This window comes from Cavia porcellus, unplaced genomic scaffold (genome assembly GCF_034190915.1).
Source record: "Cavia porcellus strain 051 isolate PalLab524CR breed Dunkin Hartley unplaced genomic scaffold, mCavPor4.1 scaffold_4, whole genome shotgun sequence".
Classification (NCBI taxonomy): Eukaryota; Metazoa; Chordata; class Mammalia; order Rodentia; family Caviidae; genus Cavia; species Cavia porcellus.
Genome location: NW_026947487.1, coordinates 110423055 through 110436123, shown reverse-complemented (window position 1 = coordinate 110436123; position 13069 = coordinate 110423055).

Genomic DNA, 13069 nt, shown 5'->3' with positions numbered 1-13069 from the left:
TGGCCTCACAAAGGCATCCTGCAGTTAGATTGGGGAGCGATCCTAATTTTCTTCTCATTGAGCCCTGCAGGACAGGGTGAGGGCTGTAATTCAGGGGTAGAGAGCTTGCATAGTAGGTATGTGTCCTGGGTTCCGTTCCCAGCACTGGGAAAAAGTCTTCCAGAAGTGGTTTGAAGAGTTTATTGAGCCCCACAACCAACACCACAGGCTGTGATCAGAGGTCAGGGATGGAGATGGGTGAGACTAACGCTGCAGGTCAAGTAGTTACACTTTGACAACCACTGGCTCATGTTTCCTTGAGATCTCACTGTTCTTTTAACAACATAATAAAAAAAAATTATGTGACCATCAGAAGAGGATGGACAGTAATAGACACAGGCTAAGCCACGGCTCATTGACACAAGGAAGGGTAGAAGTAAGGAAGAGCACGCCAAGGTGGGTGTGACAAACCAGCTATGGCAGCGTCTGGTGATCAAAGCTAATGTCAGTGAGCAGCACTCAGAGGCTTTTCACCTTCCTTCCCTGCTCCTACCTCTCCACTGTTTTCCCCTCAATTACCTGACTGTCTCAGAAAAAAAATAAATAAATAAAGGAAAGCAATCTTCATCCTTTACATGTTGTGTATTTTGGGGTTAATACAGGTTTTATGTGTTTGAGTTTTAGTATGCATATCAAATTTACAGTTAAAGTATTCAAAAATATCAATTTCAAAATAAAATTAATGGTGCTCAATTATGATGTTATCAGGTGGTACAAAATCCTCCCCTTTGAGGATCAAGCTGTGTCTTCTGAATGAAAAATTTAGAAGCTTAAGTCATTTTTGGTGGTCTAATGCAAATTACAAGGGGAGAAATTGCAGTCTACTGCCTCTGCTGGGTGCTGGACCTTAGCAGCATGCATAATTCATAGAAAAGTACTATGTGAAGGGATATGGAGTAACCTTCAAAAATAAATCAAGGAAAACCAGTTACTAACCCACAGAGCAGTTTACCTGGAGGAAGGTAACATGAAGGAAAACAGTCCATCATTTCGCATAGCTTAATGCCATCCCTGATGAAAGGTACCCAGCGCTACATATTACATGGGGAACAGAAAATATTTACACCCAAATGTCCGCCATGTGGAAAGAAGTCAGCCACACACTGATAAATGAAATGAGCAAAGCAGGTACTAAATTAAGGAGATAAATTTCACTTTGACTGTGAAGTTCAGCCAGAGGGGAAAGAGTTGGAAGAGGACACAGCTGAGAGGCTGGGAGGCTGCTGCTGAAGACATAATCAACACGTAAGCAGAGGTCAGGACTGAAATTACCCCACAGTCCATTCCATTGATGAGCAACAACAAGGCAGTCTACTTTTCTTGATAGATAATCTCCAGATGAGGGAATAAACAATGTTGAAAAAAACCATGTGTCAGGAAGGCTTTGGTTTAGAGATATTTTTTTTGTTTCTGTGTATATGCTTAGTGAAGTTCAGAGATTTTGAAAATATTTGATTCGATTCCTGTAAAGGGTGTCAGCCCTGACTTTATGTAAATTTAATTTGATTTTTTAAAATATAAAATGGCAACTAAAGTTAATTTTCAAATTTGAAATTCTGTGAAAGTAGGTAAATTAGACCTATGAAAGTAGATAAACTGGGGTACCAATGAGTAGGTAATTGTTTTGGTTATTTTTCTCTCATTGTTGAGATAAAATATCTGGTACCTAACATGAAGGAAGAAAAGTTAATTTCTTACAGTTTTTGGAGGTTCCAGTCCATACTCAGCTGGCTCCAAGGCAGTATGGCATGGCTGAGGGCCGGCTGCAAGTGGCAAGAGAGAAAGGGCAACAAGGAGTGGGGAGCCTGCCTCCTTCCTGCCCTCACGGTGTGTGTCAGCTCTGCCCCTGGGTGGGTGCAGCACTCATACCACCAGTCCCAGGATAGACAACAAACCAATCACGAAGGCTAGATTCAGCTGTGTCCATGATTGCATGAGGCTGGATGGGGTGGCATCCACACACAAACTATAACAGTAACAATGTAATTCTGTGAAAGTACGTAAACAAGAGAGTTCCAGGAAGATCTGAATGATGCTGGGGTCAAACTTGAAATTTATACTCTGTCCCAAAGAAATTATTTCCTGTTATCATGCAAAACACTTGCCTTGCTTTTCTTTGTGTGAGAACACACTCATAGCCTGGACAAGAGGAAGAAGGCATGCAGAAAATACAACTCAACAATCCAGCTGTGTTTCTTCCTTGGAGTCGAGGGACAGAGCTCAGGGGAGAGTCATGTTCATTCCCTGCCATGTGCTCAACTGCATTTCATTATTGAAAATTCCATAATCAGAGCCACTATTAGGGGTAGGGAAGGCCCTGTCTTCTCTGAGCCATTAGATTCTTACCTATGTCTCCATGGACTTGTGTTGCTGTCAGCCACTTCAGTTTCCTGCTAAGCAGATGTTCAATGCAAATAATTTTCTTGGGAGGTCATTCCAGAAAGTATTAGTAGGGAGTAAGATAAAGTGAGGGCAGAAGGAGGGTAGAAAAAGCTGATAAATTTTATGTTTATAGAATGATTTTTCTTTGGGCCAAAGAGACTGATCCTGTTGACAAACACTGGGATATGGTGATAGCCCTCAGAATGATGCAACCGAGAACAGTGAAGTGGGGTATTTATTTGCCACCTCCATTCCATCTGTTTTGCCCAGAACTTTTATTAGTCTTCCATGTAGGGGTGGAGAGCATCTCCTCAAAAGAATCAGTAGGACACCTTCAACAGGTAACTGCAGTGGCAGTTACAAAGGGCAGATGAGGTGGGCACGAACAACACTTGCATACAGACTGCTGTGCACACATCTATAATTTTAGCTCTTGGGGAGCTGAGGCACAGGAGGATCATCATGAGTTCAAGGCCATCCTGGGCTACATAATGAATTCATATTCAGCCTGCGCTACCTATCAACATCTAGTCTCCACCTCTATCCTATTATTATGTTAACTTGGGGACCAATGATAATTATCCACACCTCCTTTAAGGGTTGACTTGAACCACAGGGATGATGGGGCCATAAATCAGATAATCCTGTCTAGTAATAGGCAGTACATTGAAGCAGGTGACATTTGCCTCCCAAGTGGGAATCTGGGGACAAAGTTGAATTTTAAGTGTAGTTTCCTGCATTGATCTTAGAAGTTGGATTTATCCCCAATTACCTAAATTTCCATAAGAGTGCACCCATCTGAATTCCATGGAGGCAGGCAGATAGCCATAAAAGCCTTCATAGATTAAGAGGAAGCTCATGGTAGAGATATAGAGGTGGTGATTGGCAAGGTGATTTGTTCATTTTAATGGCACTGATTCTACTCCTGCCAATGAAATAGGCTCCCTGAAAATAAAGCTCTTGCAAAGAACTTGTAAGAATGTGGGTGAAGATGCTTTCATGCACTGTATGACTCAGGCTCTCCCTGGATACCCATCAGTTAGAGGTGAAGGCAATAAAAGGAAAAATGTGCCCCATCTGGTGCCACATAAAACTCCCCAAGAGCTTTGACACGAAGTCTTCTTCACAAAGTGAGGGCCAACCTCCGGGGAGGGGTTTGTTTTCCAGCCTTCTGGAAGTGCTTTTTCCTTTTAGGGATGTTATTTCAGTGGAGCCAGATGAGATGCACTTGCTATTTTTATAAGATTTTAAAGGCTTAAGCAGGGCAAATATGTCTCTTCAAGCTGCCTTCTGCCATACGCCTGATGCTCAGGCAGCTTTATTCCCATAAAGAGCATCATTAGCCTCCCAGAGCAGCGGCGATCACTGATCATCCTGAGGACGATTCCTTAGCATCCACTTAGTATAAGGAAAACTTTTATTAGTTTCCAATGTTTTAAAAGCTACCTCTAAATTATAAGGTATGTTTTGACCAAGATTCTGTTTCTCTATTTGACCAGGTTAAACTTCAACATTCTATATTTTCATTGGGTAAAGAAACGTATGCTTTTGAAGATAAACATAGTTTTTGCGTTCACTATATGGCAATCTCTCTCACAAATTTTTGGGTCAGGCCCTGAACATGAACACTTTAACTGTGTTTTTGTTCTCCTTCTTGACGTGCTATCTTCACCTAGGTGACCTATTATCATCTAAAATTTATTAGAGACAGAGTCTGTTTTCTTCTTTCAAAATCTAAATTTTCACTACTAATATTTGATTTGACTTAGAAACTTGTATTCTGACAAAATTTTCTCTGTCCTTGAACGTGGAGTAAAATCCCCAGAGTCCACTCATTTATTCTGCCACCGAATATGGGTCCCATTTCCCAATCATACATCTGGTTGACAGTCGAAGCCCTATTTCTGGTGTTCTATTTGCATCTTCCATTTTTAAAATGTCCTATGTTTAGTAGCAAGATTTATCAACAAGATAAGTTTGAGAGTGTAAATTGGAAAGCATTTTTTGGGGGAGTAATTCTGAAATGGCTTTCCATTGTCACCCGAAATTCAGGCAAGTAGTTTTCCATAAATGGGTTCATAGTACCCTTCTCCTGTTATCCTAATTTTTAAAATTTTCTCCAATTCTCCATTATTGTCTTCTGTTCACATAACAAACCACGGCGTGCAGGTTTGGTGCTGTCTTTCAGCATTTGGAGCTAATATTTCCGTAGGCTCATCCTTCTGTTTGGCACCTCCACCACACACAATCGTGCAGGATCACTCACCTCCTCTTCAGGTTCTCTTCTAAGACTGCTCAAGCTTTGAACCAGAATAGCTCTGAGTCCCAGAATTACTGTGCAGTTTGGGAAAGCCTGGATCTCCATGTGCTCCCCGCTTGGCCAGGAGAATGAAGGAGAGGAAAGAGCTACTTCCTTAGGCAGAACCCAGACTGAGCCTTTCTGACCTGCACTACAGTAAGTGACCCTGCTTTGTAAACCACCCCTGGCTCAGTCACTCTGATCACACATTTCAGTGACTGCTGGGAGCCCAGCTGTTCACGTGCAGTTAACGTCTGCTTTTGTCACTAGATCCCACTGTTTTTTTGGTTTTTTTTTTTTTTTTTTTGTCTTTTTCATTTTTATCAGTACCAGGGATCGAACTCACGACTGCCTGCTAGCAAGGCAGGTGTTTATGCCGCTGAGCTAAATCCCCAGCCCTCCTAGTTCCCTCTCTTACACTGCAAGCCCCTGGGACTCGCCTAGTTCAGTCTCACAGCGAACATTCAGAAAATGCACAAACTGTGAGCATCTGTATGAACTTTCCCACACAATGGGGTTATATTTCTAACAGATTTCTATGTGGTGAGAAATGCAAGTATGAATGATGATTATTTGCTATAATGAGTGGCAGGAAAAGCATGAACCTGTGTTTTTAAAGTGTATCATTTTCTTTACTTTTTTCACTACAAATCCCAAGTCTAAATCCCACCCACTCTCCCTGTGAATTGGACACTTTGCCAACTTCTCTTAACTGTGTGCAGCCCCCGTGAGGGGCAGGATCCTACGTTAGGAGATGAGTTTTCCTCCTCCACTTCTCTGTCATGTTTTACTCTGAAAAATCCCACATCACACAGCAGTGCCCAATGTGATCATTAAATAAAACTGTGATTAAGGTGACATCTGCAGTGTCAGTAATTAGAGTCTTGCTGCAACTGTAAGAGTAAAAATAACATTCTCCACGCTGCCATGGGGCAGCTGTGGGCTTCTGCTGATAACTGCAGGAGTGCTTCTTCATAGGGGCTGTATTAATCCTCAAAAGTTCTATCTCCACATTTACCCGAGTGCTGCTGTTTCTCTCTTGCTTCCAAATGGTCCCTCCATCCAGCTTTGTGGCTCCCCACCGAGGCTGCTGGGACTCATCCTTACTGACCTCTTCATAGGCACCAATTCCAGTTCCCCCTGCAGAGGGACCAAGCAGCACGTGGGCAGCAGGATGCAGGGTGCTGCTGGGGGAAGCCTGCAAAAGACTCCTGTCCACACTTCCCTTCTCGGTGGAGCACTGCATCCCAGCGCTCAAGGTCTTAAGTGTGCTGTCCAACCCTGTGCACTTACAGGGTCTGTGATGGTTTCCAAATCAAGCTGTTCATCAATATCATCAGAAAATGATTTTTTGTTCATTGCTTTGAACAAATATTCCTCCGCATAGGGACTATTTGCTAAAAATCATTAAAGTACATACTGATAATTCTAATTTAAATTCAGAATTAGAGGTTAAAATGCTTGGATTTATCATTCATATGTATTTTATAATTAAAACTTGATTAGAATCATTTTCTCTAGTCTATGATGTGTGGATGAGTTTATCATGCTTGTGTGTATATATAATAATTTCATATTAACAGTGTTGATATTATGACAACCAGTGTTACCCAAAAGAACTTAAAATGTCTTAACTTTGTTTTTACCCTTAGGATATATCCCACTAGTCATGCTGTCAAGTTTTAAATTCACCTGTAATAAATATTTTCTGGTAAGCTACTCTGGTGGCTAGGCTTATCTGTTCCAGTATGATTTTGACTTTGCTTTGATTCCTTTTAGATGCGCTTTTTTGTTAGGTGGGATCCCCGTGGAACGTATTATAAAGCCAATCTTATCCCTATATGGACCCAAATCTCCAAATCAATTGTTGATGCAATGATGTTATGCATTGCTGCACCTCCCTCTCCAGCTGTGTTATCAGCTTATCCTCCCTGTAACCCACTACCTGACATGCACAATTTAAAGGAGAGGTGTATTTTAACTCAGTTCCAGGCCATAGTTGGGTGGTTCCAGGGCAGAAACATGGCAGAAGGGAATAACAAAGGAAAACTGTTCAGCTCTTGGTGCCAAGAAGCAGAGTGAGCAAGGAGGAGGCAGCGGGGAAGGAGTCAGAGGCCGGACATGGTGCCCAAACGCCCTGTGACCCTCCCGGCCCCTCCCAGAGGCTTTGCTGAGCTGAGCATCTCTCAGGGCAGCTGAGCTGACCCTCAAGGCGAACCATCCCAGCAGCTGTGCACCACCCTCCACGTCCAGCCGCAGCTTCACTTCCTTCCCTTCACTGCTTCATCCATATCAGCAACACTTAGTGTTTCCTTGTCAAGGACATTTTTATTCCTATCAAAGGTGTTCTTCAAATCTTGGTAAACCTGTGAGTGGTCAGTACGACTCCCTCAGGGGATAATGACAAACAATATTTACGGGTGTCAGCTTTGCGTTTCTCTTGTTTTGAGTAAAAGCCATTTCTACGAGAGAGAGAGAGAGAGAGAGAGAGAGAGAGAGAGAGAGAGAGAGAGAGAGAGAGAGAGAGTTTGTACATGTGTATTTAATCTCTGTGTATGGCTTTTCTCCATTTTTATCATAGAATGTTCTTGATTTTTAGGTGCTCTTTATATTTTAACTGTTCGTTATGGAGTAAACAATAACTTTTCTCATTGTTTCTTGATTTTGATTCATTTTTGATTCATATTTAAGAAATTCTTTTCTAGTCTTGACTGATAGCAGAACTCATTTAAGTTTTCTTCTAGTATATGTATGCTTTTGCTTTATCTTTTTCCATATTGCTAAGCAATTAAACTAATACCATGTTTTAAAAAGAATTGATCTTTTCCTCACTATTTTGACACGAATTCACTACACAGTAAATATCTATATTGGTTAGAATCTCTTGCAATATGCCTTTATAAGTTTGCAGCATCAAAATGGAACCAAGAACTTTTGAAAAATGGTGTTAAAATATTTAGCAATCAAAAACCATTAATTTAATGTTATTAATTTAGATAAGCCAAAATTGATTATATGTTGGTTAAGTTGATTAATTTTATTTAATATAACAAGAATTTCAGGAAGATTAAATTGATACTCAGTTGAAAAAATAATTTGAAATTTACTGTTTATGAAGTTTTGTTCCTATCATGCTCATGAATCAACATACTAATATTGAATATTCCAAATAGCACAGTTAAATTAGAATGCTCTAGGTATATAACTCTTCAGACTAAATTTTCAAAAAGCTTCTGGTGTATAAAATGTGCTTTTTGAAATTTAGCTTATAGATAAAACCCTTCAGTTATTTAGGGAAAGCTCATTATTGGATCCATTTTACTAATCTTCACTAGATAACTTTAAGGCATAAAACTTGTGTAACATGTTGGATTTGGAAGAGTCTTCTCAGATCTCTGCTCCTTGGCTGCCGGCCTCTGCAGGCTGTAATCCTCTGGCCTGTGATTGCTGCCTTAGTTTCTCTGCAGACTCTGTAATGTAATGTGGTCATTAAAATAAGACTTCTGCATTTGCATATTAAAACTCAAAGTGAGATAAGATTTTCCTATAGCAACTTGAATTTTCGAAAAGCACACAGAATTGGCTCTTTATTAAGTTTGAAAAATTGGCATTTTAAAACTTGGTACAGAGCAAAAGGGGAAGAAAGTCTGCTTACTCAGGGGTGACTTTCATTCACCAGTGCCGCGATCTAAGCTCAGTTTATTACAACTTTGTCTCGAGCGTCATCTCGCCAGGTGGTGGTCACTTTGATCTTCCATTCAACTCACATCTGAAGCATCCTTTTGAGATCCTAGGTGCCATCTTCAACACCAAAAAATAGTCATCTGTGTTCATCCCTATTAGAGCAGTGACCTTAATGACCATACTTTATTAAAATGCTCCCTTTTTGTGCCTTTGGTTCTAGTCAGGCTGTGCATTCCTGGAACCTTGAGTGGTGTTTTCCTGACATACATGCCTTTGTACCCATGTATCTATGGTAGTAGAAACTACACAATAACTTGCCCATTTTTGTCTGTGACTGTCAAAGAAGCACGCCATTGGTATGTATATAATCATCTCATTATTTTGGTGTATTGTTTGACACCTGCTACATTACAAATAATTAATGTTTTTTTTGGTACTGGGAATTAAACCAGGACCTTGCCCACCACTTATGCCACTGAACTACATCCCCAGCCCATAATTACTAATTTCTGTGCAATTGCTTGCATTGTGTCTTTGAAGGCAGAGATATTTGGGTCATCTCACACCGTTCCAATATTGAGAATGCTAGTGAGGGGTCAAGATACAGCTAGTGTGTAATAAACCTGAGTGATATTCTAAGAAGAATATGCTATTGCTGAGAGCTGTTATTTAGGCAGCACAATTAACATACTATGAATATTTTAAGATAGTCATAGATGACACCAATTGCACAGTGAGTAATTACACAGAGAAGATATAATAAATCTTTATATGATTGAAAACCAGACAGAAAATCAAAGGGCAAAACAAAGGATGCCCTGGATAAATAGAGGAGCAAAGACCTGATCAATAATTTTAAATATGTACCTCATCTGAATTAAGAGGGCACAGCACATAATAATAATTCACTGGAGCTTAGAAAGTACTGAAATTGGCAGCAGTGACCACCTTTTCAACATGCTCTAAGGTTGTAAACCTTGATGGGCCAGTGTTAAACTCCAGCTATAATTGCCTAGGCTTGCTCCAGTTTAGCCTGTGGTAGCTCTAAAAACACCTGTTGACTTCATTTTGCTTCTGGAACATTTTCATCACTTACTGAGCCTTTTTTGCAACAACATGCTTCCAGAAAAAGTGGTTGCTTTATTCTAGTGGCAATCTCTAGAAGAAAGAACTGCTTATTTACTTTTAGAAGGCCTGAGTTCTAGTGCTTGTGAAATGTTTCATGTTTTTAATGGATTTTGTTGAAAGCCTATTGCACCAGTCAGTAGAGTGAAAATGTCTACCTCTCTTACCAACTTGACAGCTGCCACAAGGAACCCGAGAAAGTACTTGGTACCAGCCATGAGATCTTAGGCCCAAGAATGGTGGTATGATTATTAGCCATGAGCAAAACATTCACAAAAGGCTCTCAGTGTCAAAATCAGTTATTTTCCTTTTTTTTTGTGATTTTAAATGTGAAATATATTTTTAAAAAGTCAACGAAGTAAAAATACAATTTCTGCCTCTCCTCATTTCCAGCTCCAACACCCAGAAGAAAATGTCATCAGCAGTCTGCTATGATTACTCCTTGCTATTGCACAGTGTTTGTACGTGCATGGGTGTGTGCTTACGAGTGAGATCACGACACTGGTTTCACACTGGAGGAAAGTGCAAGAGGATGCCGAATTCCACGCGTGTAATAAGCCCCGGAATCCTGGACTCACACTGCAGTGATTCTGCTTTGCAATCTGTCCTCTTTTGCCCTTTCTGCTTTGCTTTTGGTTCCAAGGAGGAACGTGAAGCATGTGGGTGATTATCTTAGTATCAGGGAGAAAGGGGCTTCGTGTTGAGCTCAGAGCTGAAATATTTACTGTCCTCCACAATGCATTTTTTTTTTGTCTTTTTCCTTTTTATTGGTACTGGGGGTCGAACTCACGACTGCCTGCTTGCAAGGCAGGCGCTTATGCCACTGAGCTAAACCCCCAGCCCCCACAATGCATTTTTGAAAGTGTGCATTAAATATTTCAGATTTAATGCATTAGCCGTATATATTTTAGATCTGAGGATTAGAAAAAAACCAGCTAAAGTCAATCACAGCATTCATAATGGATTAAAATAAGGACAGTGAATTGGTGATAGCATTCTTATTAAAGAGTTAGACTTTCATAAAAGTTAAGAGTTTCTCTGAACACAAATTTTGTAACATACTATTTGTGCTAAAAGTGCAGTAGCAAAACTACTCACCTGGAGCCTTTCAGGTGCCTGTTTTGGGAAGTAGGTTTTTATTTTTTAACTATGCAGCGTGTTTCCCTATGGATGTCATTTATTTCCAAGTATTTTCCTATCAAAAGTTTAACTAACAAGAAGAGCTGGTCACAGCCACAGAGAGACATCAGTGAGAAAGCAGCAACCTCTGAAAGTCAGCTGAACTGCCCAGAGCTGTGAGTTTAATTCTGTAGTGACTGAAGTGCATTTGCACTGTAGACACATTTTTATATTTGATTTCTGTATCACAGTTGTAAAATATAGATTCAAGTGCAGCCTTCTTTTGCCAAATATATGAACGTTTTCATTTAGCAAGGCAAGAAAGGAAATGGCATTAAAATAGTTCATTTTTCCAAAATGAAAAATGAAGTCCATATTTGTTAAAAATTACAAATTTGCATTTTCCATACAGGTAACTGGAATTATAGCTCTTTAAGATGACTGAAATAGAGAACTTTCCTGGATAGCACACTAAAATTTTTTTCATATACGAGAGGATTAAACATTAACTTACTGTGATTCTTCTACGATTTGCAATTAAACATTTTGAATGTGTTGATATAACAGAAATCTAGAAAGTGAATGTATAACATTAAAATTGTAGCTCTGTTTCCATTTGGCTGTGTAAACTTAGGGTGATACTATAACTCATTGTTAGTTTAATACTGTGACTAAACTGTTTCAGGCAGTAGGAAGGCAAGAAATTACTAGGGTGTTGGTCTTCCCTGAGATTGGAAGTCTGGACCTGCTAGCTACAATGAAATGCACAACTTTCTGAGAATGGGAACATTAGTAATAGTTCAAACTACAAATTGGTCCAGAATATGACTAAATTTTGATGTTTTATGATATAGGAACCCCTTCATTTTGATTGTGACAGGGTTACCAATCAAATAGCTGTATTTTTGAGACCTAAAATGACCTTTTTATTTTTAAGTGGTTGATGCTGTAAGAGAACAAATAAAAATAAGTGTATTGGTATTAGCATATGAATAGAGGGCAGCCTAGTGACAGCTGAGTGACAAAGACTCTTGAGGTCCTTGTTACAAAGGCCATGGTTTCAGATGCATATCTGGTAACACTTGGCAACTACAGAATTAGTGATTATAGAGGTCCAGTTATTTCAGTGAAATTCAAATTAGAAATTCTCTCTGATGGCATTTGAATGTTCATACTGACAGAATAACACTTCAATAAAAGTGTGACCCTGCCCCCTAAAGACACAAACATACAAGACTCCATCAATGTACAGTAAAGACCAAAATGTGTGCTTGGTTGATTTTTATAAAGAGAGACACGTGAAGGCTCGATCATAGGCAGGGGAAATAATAGTAACTCTTTCTTTTTCAGAAATATTCTGATAGTATACATTAGCTTACTACTGCTGCTAATAGTACACACACACACACACACACACACACACACACACTCACACACACGACCTCACACAAAGTGATGCTGACTAACTGGAGTTGGTCTACAGAAGATAACCAGGTAGGAGTTACTCTCACAGAAGCTGGGGAAAGGGAGGGCATAAGCTGTCACCCCATGTTTAAAGAGTTGCCATTTGCAAGAGGGAATAATTTTAACTCACAAACACATGAAAGTCCAAATGAGGAGTGTTGACCAGAAATTTGAGAGATATGGATTCATACGCCCACTGCAAATTAATTTTTTTTTTAATCGGGATTGAACTCACGACCGCGCTCTTGCAAGGTGGGTACTTATGCCACTGAGCTAAATTCCCAGCCCCAGAAAGTATTTTCTAAGAAATCATGACACTGCACAAAACCAGAAAGAACGACGGGGAGATCAGCCCTGCTTATCTCATGCTGCAGCCCCCAGAGAACAGACAGCAACTCAGCTGGTCCCTGGGTCCAGTCCTGTGGTCACTGGTGAGTTATTGAAAGCAAGAGAGCTGGTTTCCCATGGACAGAAGAGCAATGGCGCACAGAGAAAGTCTGATTTTCCTGTTTGAAATGCTTTGTAGTAGCACAGTGTTCCCACAAAGTCAGGAAATATTGAAATTCAAATGAGCTTAGGGAAAAGGAGGAGAGAACAGGAAGAAATGCTGAAGTCCCACAGTGCATGGTAGATGGCATCGCATCAAAACTGATGTTGATAATCAGTGTCAAAATATCTTAGGCTCCTATTCACAGAAGGCAAAGGATGAAAGTTATTCCAAGGAGTTTATGAAAAACACAGAACTGAGGGAAATAGAGAAAACTGGCCTGAAGGGTATTTTAAAACATAACTTGAGCAACATTTGAGTTATTTCTAGGCTTCTTCAAATATATTTCCTAGTAAATTCAAAATAAAGAAATCAATAGGGAGCAGATTCTGCTTATCCATGTTTGTTGTATTTTATTTTCAGGGGCTACTAAAGGCTGGTGAACATGGACTAGGAATTAGCACTATTGT